This window comes from Struthio camelus, chromosome 11, assembly GCF_040807025.1.
Source record: "Struthio camelus isolate bStrCam1 chromosome 11, bStrCam1.hap1, whole genome shotgun sequence".
Lineage (NCBI taxonomy): Eukaryota > Metazoa > Chordata > Aves > Struthioniformes > Struthionidae > Struthio > Struthio camelus.
In genome coordinates, this window is record NC_090952.1 from 11599829 (window position 1) to 11620637 (window position 20809).

General features: G+C 44.6%; 1 long non-coding RNA gene across 1 annotated transcript in view; it reads right to left on the bottom strand.

Annotated features, from left to right (window-relative positions):
• The window catches only part of LOC104142174 (uncharacterized), a 94256-nt gene that overhangs the window by 36865 nt on the left and 36582 nt on the right, over positions 1 to 20809 (bottom strand). The window contains exons 8-9 of the long non-coding RNA XR_011143384.1: positions 20493 to 20539; positions 3635 to 3786 (exon numbers count right to left, since the gene is read on the bottom strand). This is a non-coding gene — a long non-coding RNA (uncharacterized lncRNA). The remainder of the gene's footprint in view (positions 1 to 3634; positions 3787 to 20492; positions 20540 to 20809) is intronic.

Consider the following 20809-nt stretch of genomic DNA (forward strand, 5'->3'; position numbering starts at 1 on the left):
AGATGCTGTATATCGAATTGCAGGATGCAATACTCAAAAATACCTAAGAATACAAGCAAACTGCGATGGCGATCCGCCTCCCTCCACACACCCGGGCAGTATTGTGCAACGGGATCATCTGCAAAACACAACTGGTCTGTGCATCTTCAAGACGCACCTCCCCAGAGGATGACGTATCACACGTCTGGCAGTGCTAAAGATATTTTTCCTTCCAACAGTATTGCCAAGGATTTGGGATTTTGTTTTTAGCAGACTCCTTGAAGCCTCAGGCACTAAAGGCAACACACCTGAACATATAAGCCGCATAAGGAAATATTATACAACACCTATTTGATCTCTACATATTATATATAAAGTGGTGACACTGATTGCAGCATTGGTTGCAGTGGTCACACTGGTTGCAGCCTTACGGGCAGGAGCTCCAGTGGGGCAGCCCTCAGAGGCAGCCGGGGCCGGGAAGATAACGGGCAGACAGACTCACAGAGAAGAAAAACGGGGGAGGAAATGGTCTTTAATGCATCAGTCCAATCAAACAAGTACGCTAAGCTCTTGCACTGGAGGGCTAGCGCAGGAGCAGCGTGGCGCCAACCGCAACACGTTGGCCAGCGCGAGCAGGCTAGCGGCGTGGCTGTGCTAGCGGCCAAGCCTCGCCGGCATGGCTCCCTGCAGCCTCCCCCGCGCTGCCAGCCCCACAAGCCGCAGATCTCGGCACCCAGCTCCCCTCCCTCAGCAGGAAGGCGGCTTGAGTTTAAAACACAACTTATATGCAAGATTTTGTTGTGTTTAGAGAAGCCAGGTTAAGGGAAAAACACATGCTATGTCTCAAACTAGCTGCACAATCAAGATAAATCAAGATAAATCATACATCACATCACCACATATGTCTACAGCTTTCTTTCAGAGGAAGGATGAGAGGATTCAGAAGTGGGAGGAACTCTATGGATTAGACTGTTACTGGCCACCCCAAATATTGGCTATGTCACACTGAAGTTATTTACAACTGCACTGAGACCAAGGCCTGGAAAACACAGTATCTTTCTGAAAGAGAAAGCGGTTCTCCCCTTTGTATCTATGCTTCAATAAAATTGGGTGCCTCTGCTTTTTTCAGTACTTTTTAACATAGGTTCTGTGGAGCCCTGATAGCTTGGGAACTACTTTGAAGGGGTCTGTGAAAGTCAACCACGAAAAACGAAACTATTGTTCATGGGTTTAAACTTGATGTGTTATTTGTCCATATCTTCACTGGAAATTTCTGGGGGATCACAAAGCAAAAGGGTCAAAAATCACTGAGTTAAATCCATCCCCCTATCCCTCTCTCTTCATTCACCCCATCAATGCAGGCTGCAAGTAGCTGCCTTAGTCTGAAGCATCTTCTTTGGAGACACTTATCAAATTTGTTCCAAACACGTTGCACTAGAGCAACTTTAGAAAACTGAACACAGTAATTGAAAACACTGCAACTTTTGAAAGGATTGTGCCAAATGTCAAATGCAATGACTGAGTTCAAACGCACAAATGTTTAATTAGACACTTCCTTTTTTTCCCCCTTTTAAGGTAGCATCTGCCAGTTTCTGCAGACACACTTTGCCAGGGAATAATATTCTGTCTGCTTCAAGGAAGTCAGGAGAACCCACTTTCTTATTTATACACTACTGTCTTGTGACAGAGCAATGTCAGTGTGTGCGTGCGCGTGTGTGCGCGTTGTGTCCTCACGCGTGTGCATGTGTACACACTGGGCACGTATTCCACCTTGCCAGGGAACCCTTCCTTGTAATTAGCTCTATATTAGCAAATACCAATTAGCTTCCCAGGTTATGGAGTGCTCATGCACTAAGGGAAAGTAGGACTAGCTCAACACGTTACATACTTTTGCATTATAGGCTAATGGAAATATTAAACGTATAGTTTTCCTTTTGCTTCATCTATTCACTAATTTTGTGAATGACTGAGAAATTTCTTGCTTATTCTACCGTATACACCATCATGCTGAAGCGCTGTAGTTAACACATTTCATAATACCTTATCCCGTGGGAAAAAGCAGTTTCCTAAGATTAAACAGGGAGAGGTGATTACTTTAATTAATCCACTGCTACTACAAATTTAAAGATATTAACTGCACATATCTAAGTGGGAATATGAAGATAATCACATTTTTGTTAGCACAAATTTTTTTTGATTTTCCATTTGTAAAAACTATTCTTTGCTCAGAGAAGGACAGTTACAATCCCCTAATCTAAGCAACCAGCTTTTTACTAAAGCTCAGAGTCTAACAAACAAAACTGGTGCAGCAAAAGAAACAGAAAGATTTAGACTGTGCTCACTGCAGATTGTTCTCCTCAACTAAAATGCTACCACAGCCGTAACCCCTGTGCCACAGCAACAACACAGAAAAGCAGAGGAAGGGAAAATAATCTGTCTATCTTAATATTGCCAGGGAACTGAGGGAAGCAAAAGACTGAAAAATATATGATACACTGTGTTCATGCACTGACTTCATAGCCTGGGCGTAGAATCCATCCCAAAGTAAAAAATAGCTGCGTGAACTTACTTTAATCTATTTCGCCACAGACCGTCTCTAGAACATTTAGAAGTGATTCTGTGCATTCTCAGTTATAGAAAATTCCATTAAATACAAAGAAAGTTTAGACAGTCAAAAGCAGTCCTTGAGAATGATTTGAATTTTTTTTTAAAAAGGACTAGCAGTTTCCACTAACCAGGCTTTTAAAAGTCAAGTCCAGAATGAGTTGGCAGACCTGCCCCTGGAAGCTTGCATAACACCAGCCAACTTTACACAGCTGCAACCAATGCTATTAATCTTTCTTTTTCATGAGCACTAATCTAACACAAACTTTCTTTATAAAAGGGAATTTCAGTAATAAACAACTCACCTTACTTTGTAGCTTTCTATAAGGAGGCCTTTAACCCACTATTTATAACTAAAGCAAATAGCTATATACTATAATTAAATGAACTAACCTCTAATTTCACCTATTCCCTAGTGGTAAATGCCATCCGTAAATCCTGATATGGTATATTCTATCCGACCAAAGCAGACAAAATCTACATTTGTCAGAGCTACGGGATAAAATTAGCCAATTCAGTGAAACTGTGCAGCTCCAGAAAAGAAGTAAAAAGAAAAGACACTTCCCACAGAAGTAAAAGGAGAGAGGTATATCAAACAGTCTATTCTTGACTTCCTAACCTTCTGTTTTTCTGTTGCTCTCTGCCTTCCTTCTTGAAGTCTATTATAATGATGCATTTCTAGTCTGGTTTCTTAAGAAATGAGGCATATGTGCTTGTGTTGCCTGGCCATCTGTCAGCTTGCTATTTCCCCTCAAACACGTTTTGAACCTGTTGAACAATCTCAGCCAATCTGACAGAAGGCTAAAGGTCTCAAACATACGGATTTCTGCATATTTCATCAAAATCTGTAGCTAAGATAGAGGAGCAAGACCCAGCTTACTGCTGAAGGAATGGCTACCTGTAGGGCGCACATTACCTTTCTGGGGGCAGCAACGGGCCGGAAACAGGGCTGGGCAGCGGTGTGCGCATGCAACGTTCTCCATGGCCCCCCGGGCCCGCAGAGGACAGGACTGCAGCCCTGCGAGAGGAGGTGGAGGCGAGCTACACTTACCGCAGATCCAGCGGAAACTGCTCTTCTTCAGTGGCACTTTGCATCAAACCACTGGATTTTATTACAGTGGTATCTTGAGACCTCAGCCAAAAGCAGGGCAAAGAAGAGAATTTTATTCCTGTGTTTTCTTTTTGCTCCAAAAAGCTTGCAATCTAAGACAAAAACAGAGGAATGGGGCACATGAGTGGTAAGAAAGGAAAGAGGACCAGAGAGACTCAGCTGACGTTTTAGATCCACATACTGCAACTGGACCCAGACAACTGTGCTGGCCAGAGATCCAAAATTCCCAAACCCCACGTTTTCCATCTAACGTTCATATCATCTCTGCTTTAGATCCATAACCACTGGGGGCTCTGTATTATTCAACTGCATATGAAAATATCTTATAACTGTCTTAGTTTGGTGACTGCATGCCAATTTGCCACATGAGAACCTCAGGACCTCTGTACTGGGTCTGAACAAAAGTCACTTTATCCCTGGCGCAGCAGTGACCAACCGTGGTCAGGCAGGACAGAGCATCCAATGGACAGGAGCGACACTTCCCCTGGGTTCAGAGGCTCCTAACTCCAGGTATCAACAATAGGTTTTTCCTGAACCAAACAGTGGCTGCCATCCAGGCAATCACGTTTAATAATCATGATTGTGTCTATCCTCCAATAATTTGCCTAATTGTATTTTACACCTATTTACACTTACTCAAACTCTGAGGAATAATGATTTTTGCAACCGAGTATGTACGAAAAGTACTCCCTCTCATTTGTTTAAATCTTCTGCCTAATGATTTAAAGATCTTTCAGTTTTTCTGCTACAAGAACCAACAGATGTTTCTTATCTACAAGACATCTTCACATCATTTGTGATTTTATAGATTTGTGATCATATTTCAGTCATCGTCCTTTCTAGACTGATAAATCCCCGTCCATTTAGTATCTCCTTGCTCAGAAACCTTTCAGTGCTTTTGGCCATCCTCATTACCCTTCTCCATGCATTTCCAAGGCTGCGTACATCCTTGCTGACAGGGCACAGCCAGAACTGTGCATTCAAGGTATGGGCAAATGGGAACTATACGGTGGTGTAATGATGTTCTCAGCTTTGTTCTCATTTCCTTTATTAAAAATGCTTCAAATTCTATTTTATTGCTAGGAAATGGACTAATTCTTCAGAGAGATGTCCACAATGACTACAAGATTTCTTCCCTGAATGATAATAGAGGATTTAGAGTCCACTCTTGTGTATCTGTGGTTCAGTTTATTTTTCCCAAGTGCATTAAATTGAGAAACATTAAATTTCTTATCATTTTTCTTTCAGTCATTCAGTATTGCATTTCTGTCCTATTATTTGCACTTTCCCCCACTCCCCCATTTTTTGTTAACACCTCCAAGATACCTTCTAAATGTTTTCTGCATTTCAGATTCAACACCGTATATCCTTATCTCTATATCCTGATGACTTACACTTTCAAGTGTTAACAGGGACACTAAATTACATTATTACAATAGTGAAACTAGTTTGACATTACCAAGGAAAATGTTAAATCGGCTATAATCAGACACATTTAAAGTCGAATTGATTGTGCTAATTTTCCTATTCAGCAATTCAATAACACTGTAAGTGCTTTCATCCACATCATTCTGCAGCTCCTGGTCAGGGACTCTGTGTACTTCACAGATATATATAGTGTCTATGTGTTTGCATAACAGATATTTTGAAATATTTTCTGAAGTCTATTACTCACTATCAGCACCGTGGGGAATTATCAAGGTTATTTGTAATATGATTAGGAAGTCTTAAATACTGTTTTGTGCAATGAAGATGCACTGTGACAATATTTGCGTGGGTATGATGAGTCATCCAGATTTTGATTTCATGAAAGCAGGACTGCATAACAGAGTGTGAGGCAGCAGTCTCATTGACAATACGGTCACATACTGCCACCCTCATTGAAAATACAGTCACATGCCATTATGCTACTTTTTATACAATATGATATCCACTTATTCTTAGCAAGCATCATGTTGAATGCAAGTGGAACGAAGTATGGCATGACTGTCCCTTGTGCTATTTCAGACGAATACAGAGTGAAAGCCAAAGTGTTTCCATAGACAGTACATTTAGGCAGAAGGGTGTTGCATTAGGATTCATAACACTCTGTTTAGCCTAGGCTGCGTAGTTAACTAACAACTGCAATAACTAGAGAGGTGCTGTTCAGTAACACACATTTTACCAGTACATTGATAGGAAAAAGGTCTATTTTTCAGTTCGTCATTGCAGCCATTTTTAGTGCCTGAGTTTTTGCTTCTGGTTTTTTCCAAGACAGTTGACCATACTAATATGGTCGAAAGAATCCTGCCAAGTTGCATCACATCACAGGAAATAATTTAACCAAAGATAGAATATTTTAAAGGACCGTGAACATATTGTCTTCACCATTAAAAGAAAAACAACATTTCCTAAAAGCAAATACTGGTTGCCTACTTTGCTGGAGTTATGGCTGGTAATAAAGAATTTGGGGAGAAGAAAACACCTTTCTGAACTTCAATCCTAACAGTAAGAAAAAGTTAACAAACATCAGAATCCTTAGCTCCCTAATACTTCACTGGAATATCCACTACGTTTACCTCTGAAGACATTGCCTCCAACTACCAAAAAAAAAATATATATGGATCTGATACTTTGGTAAGATTACAGAAGTTGCATCAGTTTATCCAGACATGAATTTAAAAGGAATGATAGCGCTGGAAGGGGGGTGGTTGGTACAGTCCACCTCCTTGTCTCAAAGCAGGTTCAAATACCTCTATATAACTCCTGCCAGATGTTAGTCTAGCATGTCCAGTGATGCATATGGCACTAAGTCCCCAGGAAATTTATTTCAGTGCTGGCACTTCAAATAGTTGTACAGGAATTTTTCCAAACTGAAAAAGCAGAGAAAGCTGATAGGAGCAGAACATGCAGTTCAAGTTAACGCTTCTCCTAGGAGCAAAGTTAGAAAAGCTCTGTATCCTCCAACAAAGCATAGGACAAAAATCAACAAAATGCAAGTAGGAAAAATCAAAGAAAAGTTGTAATAAGAAAGGCCTAAATTTGAATTTAAAAGTAAGCAACTACAGTAAATGTATACAGACTTTGGTACAAAAAAAAAAGCTTAGAATCAAATTTGGTAAATAAACATATCCACAAGGAACAGAATTACTATGGATTGCAATTCCAGTCCTCGGTAGCAAAGGGACAGCAGCAGGTTTACACTACTGGCTAACCAGAAGGGTGACAGTGACTGTGAAGAGCATCTGTAAGGATAGAAAACATAATAATAATGGAAGATTTTAACTACCTTCACATAAATTGGGAAGGTGTCAATGTAGATGATACTGAAACTAAATTCTTAGATATCATAAACATCTGCTTTTTGGAGGAACTTGTCAGGGAATGCACAAATCAACCTAACCCTTGACTTCCTACTGAATGGTGTCTGTGACCTAGTTCAGAATATTACTTTCAAGGGCTAGTGTTACAGAAGAGTCCCATAATGTAGTCAGACATAATATCTCATAGTAGCAAAAGAACCAAAAATTTCCTACATTTGCGCTTAGTTTCGAAAAGGGATCTATATTAGAAGCAGAATCCACAAGTTGAAGCTGGCAGACTGTATAACAGCATCAGCTAATGCATACTACCTATGAAAAAAGACTTTAAGAAGCTCAAAAGGGCCAAAATGGTTAAATTACAGCAGCTATCAGAGCAAGAAGATATGATTCAAACCCTGCAAATGTCCCCAAGCAAGGAAAATAAAAAAGAACATAATATCTACCACGTAAAATGCAAAAAGGCAAAAAGACAAATGAAAAAAAGATCTTGAGAAACAGCTTGCTGAAGACACTAAAATTAACACTAAATCCTTAAGCATAGCCAAAGCCTGAAGACTATGAGAGTTTCTGCAGGACAGTGATAACAGAGGTACAGAGAACGTTCAAGGAGGATAAGGTCACAGTAGAAAACCTAATGGGTTCTTGCAGCTGTGACATGTGCAGGCACTTAGACATGACAGCCTTTGAGGGTATACTACAGGATCTGTCTTAAACTGATAAGTAAGGAGAAGAGAGCATCAAACAAACTGGTAAAAGGAATAGTAACAGTATAAGACATAGAGGAGCATCATGCATCTTAAATATAAAGCTGGTGAACTGTGATACTGATCGCTTAACATATCACTTGCATCACAAGAAGGGAAGGTGGTAAATAGGAGCCAACAAGTGTCCAATTTAAAAATATATATATTTGAGGGGATCAAGGGAATTACAGATCAGTAAGTGTGGAAGGTATTTTGGGAAGTCGGCTACGTGACGAGAGACATGAAGACACGGCTGCAAGAACTGCTTGGATGTAACTGTGTATCAGGAGGCAATGTGAAACGCGCCTGGGTCGCGTGGATTTGGGGAAGTGTCTGGTTGAGCGGATGTGGGGTTGAGGCTAGGTTTTGTATCAGCAAAAATGCCGGTACAAACAGGCTGACCGCATCTGGCTGTCGGGCATGATAAGTAACTAATGTTAGCAACCTATAAGGAGCTTGGCTGTTGCAATATGTATGAGCTAATTAACTCTATTATATAAGTCATGAAAAGGTGCAAATAAACTGAGGCTTGTGATCATCATCGGATGAGCATGTCTCCCGTTGCTTCCGACAAATGGTGACCCCGACGTGATCCACGGCGGAGCAACGAGGTGGGCAGGTCCTTTGCAGCGAGGACGGCTAAAACACAGCGAAGAAAACTGTGTCGAGCCCCGGGCGTTCGCATCGGCGTACCCGGCTGATACGCGCTGCCGAGACCTTGGAGAGCTGCAACAGCGCTGACGTGAATCAGGTATGCAGAGGCAAGCAGCGTATAACCTTTTTACCAGCTTCCTGCAAAAAAGGCAAGTTAAGGAGCTGGACCTCCAAAAAGAGCTTCCTGGTTTACTGGCCTACGGACACTCCCAGGACTGTTTTCTGAATCCTCATACAGTCCATGAGTTGTCCGAGTGGCGTAAGCTGGGTGATAAGCTCTGGGAGGCTGCGATTGATGGAGATAAGTTGGCCAAAAAGTTGGGTAAAACCTGGAGGGCCGTCCATAATGAGTTGCTGCAGTACCAGGCTGAGCAGCGGGCGGCAGAGCAAGTCTCTGCCGCACATGAAAAAAATAAGACTTATGGCACGGATTGGCCACGAGATATTCCCTTACCCCCGAGTACGTCTACTGTCTATTTGCCCCCTCCCCTTCCCCCCCCTCCCTCCCCTCCTTCTCCTCCTCCTGGCGAGTCGGCTCCTGCGGGCTCGGCCCCTGACGAGAATGCGACTTCGGCCCCCCCTCCCCCGGAGCCACCCCCGGGGGCGGAAGCCGACTTGGCTGATGCCATGGCTAAGGACCATCGGGAGGCCTGGGCTGCGCTCGCCAGGGAGAGTCTGGAACGGGGGGACGCGGATGTGCTGCAGGCGGCGGAGCAGCTTGCCTGCCCCGTCACCTTCCAGGCTGCTCCGGGGGGCGGCGTGCAAGCAGTGATAACCGCCCTAGATTGGAAACTTTTGTCGCAATTGCGGGCGACTGTCAGTCAGTTTGGGGCCCGCAGTGAACCAGTGAGGCAAATGCTTGACTACCTTTGGAGCACGCAGATACTTCTGCCCGCGGATTGCAGAGGGATAATTCGGTTGATTTTTACTCAGCATCAACAATTGTTGTTTAATGCCCATTGGCAGAGCTTGGTTCACGAGTCGGTGGCTTGCCAACGACAGCCGGGCGACCCCTTACACGGCGTGACGGTGGAGGAACTTATGGGCATCGGCCCATTCCTCCGCACCGAGGCGCAGGCCCTGCTGGGCCCCGATAAGTTACGGGAGGCGATGCAGTTGGTGCGCCGTGCCATTGATCGTGTTAAGGAGCCCGGTGGTGTACCAGTGTACATGGGCATTAAACAAGGTAGAGATGAAACGTTTGGAGCCTTTATCGATAAGGCTGCAGCAACTATAGAGAGAGCTGGGGTTCCTGAGTACATGCGGGGCGCCTTGCTGAAGCAGTGCGCCCTACAAAATTGTAATACTACTACTCGTAACATTCTGAGCACCCTCAGTGCCAATTGGACGATTGAGGAGGCATTGGAAAGGTTGGCCCAGGTACCTATTGGACCCCAGGCCCTGGTAGTGGAAGCCATTAAGCAACTAGGTGTCGGGTTACAGGAACAGGCTAGGACGTCTCAGACGCAGGTCTTAGCAGCTCTTGCACCTCTCCAAGCGTCAGTGGCCACCCGGCAGAATGTGGGGCGAAGTTTCCCCCGAGTGAAATGCTACCGCTGCGGGCTCTCGGGTCATGTCCGGAAGGAATGTACCGCGTCTGGTGTCTGGTGTGCTAGATGTCGTTCAGACAGCCACAACATTGGTGCTTGCCGTCGCCGTTCGGGAAACTTCAGTGGGAGCGCGAGTCGGAGCAGCCGCGCACAGACACAAGTAGCTGTTACACAACTTCCCAGCTCAGACCAGCAACGAGAGGGAGTCTCGGACTTGACCTGGCATCCGCTGTAGATATTACCCTCCTGACCACTCAGCCCCATCGCATTCCTACTGGGGTGTACGGTCCTATCATGATTCAAAACAAGTCTGTGGGGGCATTGTTGCTCGGCAGATCATCAGCATCAATGTTGGGACTCTTTGTTCTACCTGGCGTCATTGACGCTGATTATACCGGAGAAATAATGATAATGCTGCACACTCCTTTTCCACCCATACGGATAACCAAAGGACAACGTATTGCTCAATTAATCCCGTTGGAACAACTTACAAAGGAAATACCCTCGTTAACCAACAAGGACCGGGGGGGACAAGGATTCGGTTCCTCCGGGGGACTGACTCTCCTGACCTTGACTCTAAATGATCGACCTAGACATAAAGTTGAACTTGCCTATAATGATCAACAAGTGACTCTTATGGCTCTTTTGGATACTGGCGCAGACTCTAACATAATCGCCCCGTCACAGTGGCCCCAGGGATGGCCCCTGTTTCCATCAAACACTACGGTCACCGGAGTTGGGGGCATGACGTTTGCGCAACGAACACCTACATTGAAAGTAAAGCTAGAGGGGCGACAAGTTTCTGCTGTGTTTTCTGTGGTACAACTACCACCAACAGTGCAGTGCCTAATCGGCAGAGATATACTCGCTCAATTAGGGGTTGTACTCACGAATGAACACCCTTTAGCTTTTTAGCCATTGCTTGGACTTTCCCAATTCCCATTACCTGGACTACCAACACACCGGTATGGGTTAAGCAATGGCCACTAAAACGGAAAAGTCTGTTTCATGCTCATCAATTAGTAAACGAGCAATTCCAACAAGGCCATTTACGTCTCTCCACTAGTCCATGGAACTCCCCAATATTTGTCATAAAGAAGAAATCGGGCAAATATCGACTGCTACATGATTTGAGGGAAATCAACAAGCAAATGGAGCCCATGGGTGCCTTACAACCAGGGTTGCCTAACCCAGCCATGATTCCTGAACATTGGTCCCTGCTGATCATCGATTTGAAGGACTGCTTCTTTACCATCGACCTGCACCCTCAGGATCGGAAGCGATTTGCGTTCACTTTGCCCTCCCTCAACAGAGAGGGTCCAGATCAACGGTTTGAATGGACAGTGTTGCCACAGGGCATGCGTAATAGCCCTACGTTATGTCAGCTGTATGTAGCTGCGGCATTGCAGCCTCTACGTGAGCAATGGAAACATGTCGTAATATATCATTATATGGATGATATATTATTTGCCCAAGCTACTCCTTTTTCTGACAGCCAAATTGAGCATGTTCAGCAGGTGTTGCAATGCTCTAATCTGGTGATCTCTCCAGACAAGGTTCAACAAGTATCACCATGGAAGTACCTAGGTTGGGTACTTACTGATAAAACTGTTTCCCCTCAGAAGCTGCAATTACAATCACGGCTGCGGACCCTTAATGATGCGCAGAAATTTTTGGGAGACCTGCAGTGGCTGCGGCCCATAGTGGGCATCCCAAATGAATTGCTGGAGGGACTCCGCCCGCTTCTGAGGGGCACGGACCCTACGACAAAACTCAACATCACTCCGCATCAAAGAAACCTTATACAACAGATTGTAGACCGTGCGCTTGTGGGACATGTACACCGCCTTAATGCTACCGTCCCAGTTGATCTTGCTGTATGGCTAGGGCACCAATACCTAATCGGGGCTCTAGTGCAACTAAAGGACACCGGAGAGTTGGGTATCCTCGAGTGGGTGTCCCCTGCTTTACAGCAGATTAAAACCTTAGTACAACAAGTAAAGGTTTTGGCAAATTTGATAAAACGAGGAAGGAAAAGAATCTTACAAGTTCAAGGTTGTGAGCCTTCTACGACATATCTACCCATGCGAACGAAAGACTCCTTACGATGGTATTTGCAGAATAGTGAACATTTACAAGAAGCACTGCTTGGTGCTGGTTCCGTGATTAAAACTAATAGCTTTAAGTCTCCATTATTACGATGGATCGGACAATGGAACTGGATGACATGCCCCAAGAGAGAGAGGAACCCTATAAAGGACGCTATAACAATATATACTGACGCAGGGCGAAAATCGCGTCGGGCCGCCGTCACCTGGCAGGACAATAGTGTTTGGCAACAAACATTGCTCAATGCTACACCAGCAGATACGCTCCAAACCATGGAGTTGTCTGCTGTGGTTTGGGCACTACTACACTTGCTAGGGCCCCTTAACATTGTCACTGACTCACTCTATGCGGCTGGTGTGGTTGAGCGCATCGAGGATGCCCTGGCTCAAAACCTTGCTCATGTACGGCATAAATGTAAGACTTATGCTGCTGCTGCTTTTACTGATATTACCTTGCTTAGTTTCCTACCTTCGCAAGCTGTTTTTGCGCTTACTTGCTAAAGTACAGATTAACTATGCCCTACTACAAGAAAGCGGGGGACGTGTGGAAGGTATTTTGGGAAGTCGGCTACGTGACGAGAGACATGAAGACACGGCTGCAAGAACTGCTTGGATGTAACTGTGTATCAGGAGGCAATGTGAAACGCGCCTGGGTCGCGTGGATTTGGGGAAGTGTCTGGTTGAGCGGATGTGGGGTTGAGGCTAGGTTTTGTATCAGCAAAAATGCCGGTACAAACAGGCTGACCGCATCTGGCTGTCGGGCATGATAAGTAACTAATGTTAGCAACCTATAAGGAGCTTGGCTGTTGCAATATGTATGAGCTAATTAACTCTATTATATAAGTCATGAAAAGGTACAAATAAACTGAGGCTTGTGATCATCATCGGATGAGCATGTCTCCCGTTGCTTCCGACAAGTAAGGACAATATCTGTACCAAACCAAATGATAGAATAATGAACAGAAAAAACAGCACACCCAGCAACAAATGTGTTTTAATGAGGAAGAGTCAACATAGCTCCTGTAAAGGTAAGTCATGCGACAGAAATTACTGTTCTCTGTAGGACAAGGGCAAGCCAGCTGAGATGCTGTACCTGGATCTTCTAAAAGTTTTCAGCAAGATTTCTTTATCAAAGGTTCATAAAAATGCCATGAGGATGGCTTCTCATGGACTACTAACAGATTAAAAGGATAGGAAACTAAATGTAAGAATAAACAGTAAGATTCAAATGAAGTGTCTGTTCTGTGGCTTGTGCTATTCAATATTTTCATAAATGATCTGGAAATGGGGTGGCAGGGATAGCAACATTTGCTGCCGATCACAAGTTACTCGGGGTAGTAAAAAGGCAAGCAAATTGCAAAGACTTGCATAAGAATTTCACGATACAGAATGATTAGGCAATAAACTTGCAGACAAAATTCAGTGTCAATAAATGCAAAGTAATGTTGGAAGCAACGGGAGACATGCTTATCCGATGATGATTACAAGTTTCAGTTTATTTGCATTTTTTTATGACTTATATAATAGAGTTAATTAGTTCATATATATTGCAACAGCCAAGCTCCTTATAGGTTGCTAACATTAGTTATTTATCATGCCTGACAGTCAGATGCGGTCAGTCTGTTTGTACCGGCATTTTTGTTGATACAAAACCTAGCTTCAACCCCACATCCGCTCAACCAGACACTTCCCCAAATCCACGCGACCCAGGCGTGTTTCACATTGCCTTCTGATACACAGTTACATCCAAGCAGTTCTTGCAGTCGTGTCTTCATGTCTCTTGTCACGTAGCCGACTTCCCAAAATACCTTCCACACGTCCCCCGCTTTCTTGTAGTAGGGTATAGTTAATCTGTATTTTAGTAAGTAAGTGCAAAAACAGTTTGCGAAGGTAGGAAACTAAGCAAGGTAATATTAGTAAAAGTAGCAGTAGTATAAGTCTTATATTTATGCCGTACATGAGTAAGGTTTTGAGTCAGGGCATCCTTGATGTGCTTAACCACACTAGCCGCATAGAGTGAGTTAGTGACAATGTTAAGGGGCGTTAGTAAGTGTAGCAGTGCTCAAACCACAGCAGATAACTCCATGGTTTGGAGCGTATCTGCTGGTGTAGCATTGAGCAATGTTTGTTGCCAAACACTATTGTCTTGCCAGGTGACGGTGGCCCGACGCGATTTTCGCCCTGCGTCAGTATATACTGTTATAGTGTCCTTTATAGGGTTCTTCTCTCTCTTGGGGTATGTCATTCAGTTCCATTGTTCGATTCATCGTAATAATGGAGATTTAAAGCTATTAGTTTTAATTACGGAATTGGCATCAAGCAGTGCTTTTTGTAAATGTTCACTATTCTGCAAATACCATCGTAAGGAGTTTTTTGTTCGCATGGGTAGATATATCGTAGAAGGCTCACAACCTTGAACTTGTAAGATTCTTTTTTTTCCTCGTTTTATCAAATTTGCCAAAATTTCTACTTGTTGTACTAAGGTTTTAATCTGCTGTAAAGCAGGGGACACCTACTCGAGGATATCCAACTCTCCGGTGTTTCTTAGTTGCACTAGAGTCCCGATTAGGTATTGGTGCCCCAGCCATACAGCAAGATCAACCGGGACGGTAGTATTAAGGCGGTGTACATGTCCTACAAGTGCACGGTCTACAATTTGTTGTATAAGGTTTCTTTGATGCGAAGTGATGTTGAGTTTTGTCGTAGGGTCCGTGTTCCTCAGAAGCGGGCGGAGTCTTTCCAGCAATTCATTTGGGATGTCCACTATGGGCCGCAGCCACTGCAGGTCTCCCAAAAATTTCTGCGCATCATTAAGGGTCTGCAGCCGTGATTGTAATTGCAGCTTCTGAGGGGAAACAGTTTTATTAGTAAGTACCCAACCTAGGTACTTCCATGGTGATACTTGTTGAACCTTGTCTGGAGAGATTATTAGATTAGAGTATTGCAACACTTGCTGAACATGCTCAATTTGGTTGTCAGAAAAAGGAGTAGTTTGGGCAAATAATATATCATTCATATAATGATATATTACGACATGTTTCCATTGCTCACGTAGAGGCTGCAATGCCGCAGTTACATACAGCTGACATAACGTAGGGCTATTACGCATGCCCTGTGGTAACACTGTCCATTTAAACCGTTGATCTGGACCCTCTCTGTTGAGGGAGGGCAAAGTGAACGCAAATTGCTTCCGATCCTGAGGGTGCAGGTCAATGGTAAAGAAGCAGTCCTTCAAATCGATGATTAGTAGGGACCAATGTTCAGGAATCATGGCTGGGTTAGGCAACCCTGGTTGTAAGGCACCCATGGGCTCCATTTGCTTGTTGATTTCCCTCAAATCATGTAGCAGTTGATATTTGCCCGATTTCTTCTTTATGACAAATATTGGGGAGTTCCATGGACTAGTGGATAGACGTAAATGGCCTTGTTGGAATTGCTCGTTTATTAATTGATGAGCATGAAACAGACTTTCCTGTTTTAGTGGCCATTGCTTAACCCATACCGGTGTGTTGGTAGTCCAGGTAATGGGAATTGGGAAAGTCCAAGCAATGGCTAAAAGGCTAAAGGGTGTTCATTCGTGAGTACAACCTCTAATTGAGTGAGTATATTTCTGCCGATTAGGCACTGCACTGTTGGTGGTAGTTGTACCACAGAAAACACAGCAGAAATTTGTCGCCCCTCTAGCTTTACTTTTAATGTAGGTGTTCGTTGTGCAAATGTCATGCCCCCAACTCCGGTGACCGTAGTGTTTGATGGAAACAGGGGCCATCCCTGGGGCCACTGTGACGGGGCGATTATGCTAGAGTCTGCGCTAGTGTCCAAAAGAGTCATAAGAGTCATTTGTTGATTATTATAGGCAAGTTCAACTTTATGTGTAGGTCGATTATTTAGAGTCAAGGTTAGGAGAGTTAGTCTTCCGGAGGAACCGAATCCTTGTCCCCCCCGGTCCTTGTTGGTTAACGAGGGTATTTCCTTTGTAAGTTGTTCTAACGGGATTAATTGAGCAATACGTTGTCCTTTGGTTATCCGTATGGGTGGAAAAGGAGTGTGCAGTATTATCATTATTTCTCCGGTATAATCAGCGTCAATGACGCCAGGTAGAACAAAGAGTCCTAACATTGATGCTGATGATCGGCTGAGTAACAATGCCCCCACAGACTTGTTTTGAATCATGACAGGACCGTACACCCCAGTAGGAATGCGATGGGGCTGAGTGGTCAGGAGGCTAACGTCTACAGTGGATGCCAGGTTAAGTCCGAGACTCCCTCTCGTTGCTGGTCTGAGTTGGGAAGTTGTGTAACAGTTACTTGTGTCTGTGCGCGGCTGCTCCGACTCGCGCTTCCACTGAAGTTTCCCGAACGGCGACGGCAAGCACCAATGTTGTGGCTGTCTGAACGACATCTAGCACACCAGATACCAGACGCGGTACATTCCTTCCGGACATGACCCGGGAGTCCGCAACGGTAGCATTTCACTCGGGGGAAACTTCGCCCCACATTCTGCCGGGTGGCCACTGACGCTTGGAGAGGTGCAAGAGCTGCTAAGATTTGCGTCTGAGACGTCCTAGCCTGTTCCTGTAACCCGACACCTAGTTGTTTAATGGCTTCCACTACCAGGGCCTGGGGTCCAATAGGTACTTGGGCCAACCTTTCCAATGCCTCCTCAATCGTCCAATTGGCACTGAGGGTGCTTAGAATGTTACGAGTAGTAGTATTACAATTTTGTAGGGCGCACTGCTTTAGCAAGGCGCCCCGCATATACTCAGGAACCCCAGTTTTCTCTATAGCTGCTGCAGCCTTATCGATAAAGGCTCCAAACGTCTCATCTCTACCTTGTTTAATGCCCATGTACACTGGTACACCACCGGGCTCCTTAACACGATCAATGGCACGGCGCACCAACTGCATCGCCTCCCGTAACTTATCGGGGCCCAGCAGGGCCTGCGCCTCGGTGCGGAGGAATGGGCCGATGCCCATAAGTTCTTCCACCGTCACGCCGTGTAAGGGGTTGCCCGGCTGTCGTTGGCAAGCCACCGACTCGTGAACCAAGCTCTGCCAATGGGCATTAAACAACAATTGTTGATGCTGAGTAAAAATCAACCGAATTATCCCTCTGCAATCCGCGGGCAGAAGTATCTGCGTGCTCCAAATGTAGTCAAGCATTTGCCTCACTGGTTCACTGTGGGCCCCAAACTGACTGACAGTCGCCCGCAATTGCGACAAAAGTTTCCAATCTAGGGCGGTTATCACTGCTTGCACGCCGCCCCCTGGAGCAGCCTGGAAGGCGACGGGGCAGGCAAGTTGCTCCGCCGCCTGCAGCACATCCGCGTCCCCCCGTTCCAGACTCTCCCTGGCGAGCGCAGCCCAGGCCTCCCGATGGTCCTTAGCCATGGCATCAGCCAAGTCGGCTTCCGCCCCCGGGGGTGGCTCCGGGGGAGGGGGGGCCGAAGCCGCATTCTCGTCAGGGGCCGAGCCCGCAGGAGCCGACTCGCCAGGAGGAGGAGAAGGAGGGGAGGGAGGGGGGGGAAGGGGAGGGGGCAAATAGACAGTAGACGTACTCGGGGGTAGGGGAATATCTCGTGGCCAATCCGTGCCATAAGTCTTATTTTTTTCATGTGAGGCAGAGACCTGCTCTGCCGCCCGCTGTTCAGCCTGGTACTGCAGCAACTCATTATGGACGGCCCTCCAGGTTTTACCCAACTTTTTGGCCAACTTATCTCCATCAATCGCAGCCTCCCAGAGCTTATTACCCAGTTTACGCCACTCGGACAACTCATGGACTGTATGAGGATTCAGAAAACAGTCCTGGGAGTGTCCGTAGGCCAGTAAACCAGGAAGCTCTTTTTGGAGGTCCAGCTCCTTAACTTGCCTCTTTTGCAGGAAGCTGGTAAAAAGGTTATACGCTGCTTGCCTCTGCATACTTGATTCACGTCAGCGCTGTTGCAGCTCTCCAAGGTTTCGGCAGCGCGTATCAGCCGGGTACGCCGATGCGAACGCCCGGGGCTCGACACAGTTTTCTTCGCTGTGTTTTAGCCGTCCTCGCTGCAAAGGACCTGCCCACCTCGTTGCTCCGCCGTGGATCACGTCGGGGTCACCATTTGTCGGAAGCAACGGGAGACATGCTCATCCGATGATGATCACAAGCCTCAGTTTATTTGCACCTTTTCATGACTTATATAATAGAGTTAATTAGCTCATACATATTGCAACAGCCAAGCTCCTTATAGGTTGCTAACATTAGTTACTTATCATGCCCGACAGCCAGATGCGGTCAGCCTGTTTGTACCGGCATTTTTGCTGATACAAAACCTAGCCTCAACCCCACATCCGCTCAACCAGACACTTCCCCAAATCCACGCGACCCAGGCGCGTTTCACATTGCCTCCTGATACACAGTTACATCCAAGCAGTTCTTGCAGCCGTGTCTTCATGTCTCTCGTCACGTAGCCGACTTCCCAAAATACCTTCCACAAAGTAACACACATGGAAAAGTAACTTTAACTATACATACATAGTGACTGAGTCTAAATTAGCTATTGCCCCTCAGGAAAGCGATCTCAGAGTTATAATAGATAGTACCATGAAAACATCAGCTTGGTACTCAGGAGCTCTTAAAGAAGCAGATACAATTTTAGGAATTATTAGGAAAGCAATAGAGAATGAAAGAGAAAACACCATTATGCCACTTTGTAGCTCCGCAGTGAGCCTGCTGCTGTGTGAAGTCTGATTTCCCCACTTTGGAAAGCACCAAAGTCCAGAGAAGGTACCAAGAACGGCAGCAACAGTGATCAGAACCCTTCAGGACACGGACAAAGACACAATAGAGAGGAAATTTGGATATTTCAGGATTCCCATAAAGCGGAAAGCTTAGGAGAAAGAAGAAATTCATTTTGGAAATGCCTGCATATGTATATTCTGAAACACAAGATGCTTCTCAGGACTCTAACAGCCATGACTGAAATTACACTGAAAACGCTGAAGTTTCAGGGCCCAGGTGCTGTAGCACAGCCCCATTATTCAGAGCCCCCCAATCTCCAAGGGCACTAATGACTCCGATCTCCTTTGTCACCGCACTATGCAGCAGCCTCAGCCCTGGCTACCGAAAAACGGGCATGACCTGCTCTGCCTGCACTGCGGACTTGAGCCTGTGTTCTGCAGAGATCCAACTCAAACTAGGATTTCCAGGGACCCATGGCCCTGGAAAGAAAGACTTATTGAGGCTCGCACATACCATGCTTATGCAAATATCTTTGCCTTGATGTAGTCTTTGCTAAGAATAGCTCCCATCAAGCAACCATGCAAACTCCCCTTACAACTAACTCTGAGATTCATTTGCCAAACAATTGTCAGAAAACAACTAAAGCTTGAAAAAAACTTGTACTGACGTTCTCAACAGATATTCTGAAAAATGTGACCACATAGAAAAGCCAGATCAGGGCAGAAAAGCTCCTAAATACATATCTATATAGATATAGATAAGGATTTGAAGACTCGACCTCAAATTCTTATTCTAATCATCTGAGAAGCATATTTAAAGCAGGCTGTGGTGTTTCCTTGCTTAAGCTCTGAATCCAGAGTCAGTGAGCGGAATGCATGTCAAATTCCCAGCTACCAATTTTGTATTTTTCAGATGTCTCTCTAAGGCAATTCACAAGTTTTAGTTGCATAGACTCAAAGAGAAATGAGATCATTCTCTTCTACCTGAAGTTTACAGTAATGTGGTCACAGAGGCAGGTAAAGACAGAATGAATTTTCATGGCTAGAGACTAAGACTAGACAAAATCAGACCAGAAACATTTTTCATGTTGAGACGAGTTAAGCCTGATAGTAGTTCACCAAAGGATATGATTCTCCAGCATTTGATGCCTTTAAACCCCTGTTTCCTAAAAGATACATCATCCCGCAAACAGAAATTAATGCTGTGGCCAATGATATACAGGAGGTCAGACTGGACAATCACAGTCCCCTCTTCTAGGTTTATAATCTGTGAAGCTGAAAACCTAAGTCACAGCAAGTATCTCATATCTTTTAAAGTAGTTCATTGAAAAAAAAATCTCCTGTGGAAGGCAGGAGTTCCTAAAAAGGATCAATCGGATATTGGCTAATGTACAAGAACAGAACTCCAAAGGCTTATAACCTTTGCATGATTGTTTTTGTATTTTTTAAACATGTGAAATTCTTGACAGCAGCCAGTAAGTTAACAAGTACAGAGAAAACTGTAATCTTCATTCCAAAAAGTTTACAATTAACATCATGTAGTTGTGAATGTTCACATCTTCCTTACAAGCATTTACTTGGCTTCTCTTAATCCTCTGACCCAAATCAAAGGTTAAAATGTAATTTATCTTTCTCTCATGAAGAATGGAAGATTCTGGTACTTGATTACCATATCTCATTTCTTTCTCTCACATACGACTCTGTCATACCCACACATTTTCATACCTTTCCAAAACAGTATGTCAATCCTCATCTTCTCATCACTTTTGTTACTAAGAAGAAAGAAAAACAACAGCAAAACTGTTATTATCAAGTGGCCATAGTAGCAATAACATGCAATGTACCAAATAGAGAGGCTTCTACATGAAACATTTTAGGTAAAGTTTAATTCAGCATCCATTGATAGCTGTCCTTTCTTTCTCAGTCATGATTCAAATTTTAATAAATCTCAGATCTGAACAGGCAACTCAGCTGAAATCATCAGGCTTGCCAGATTTTGATCAAAGCTACTACGTCTCTCGTGGTTTCTGACCGAAAAGCCA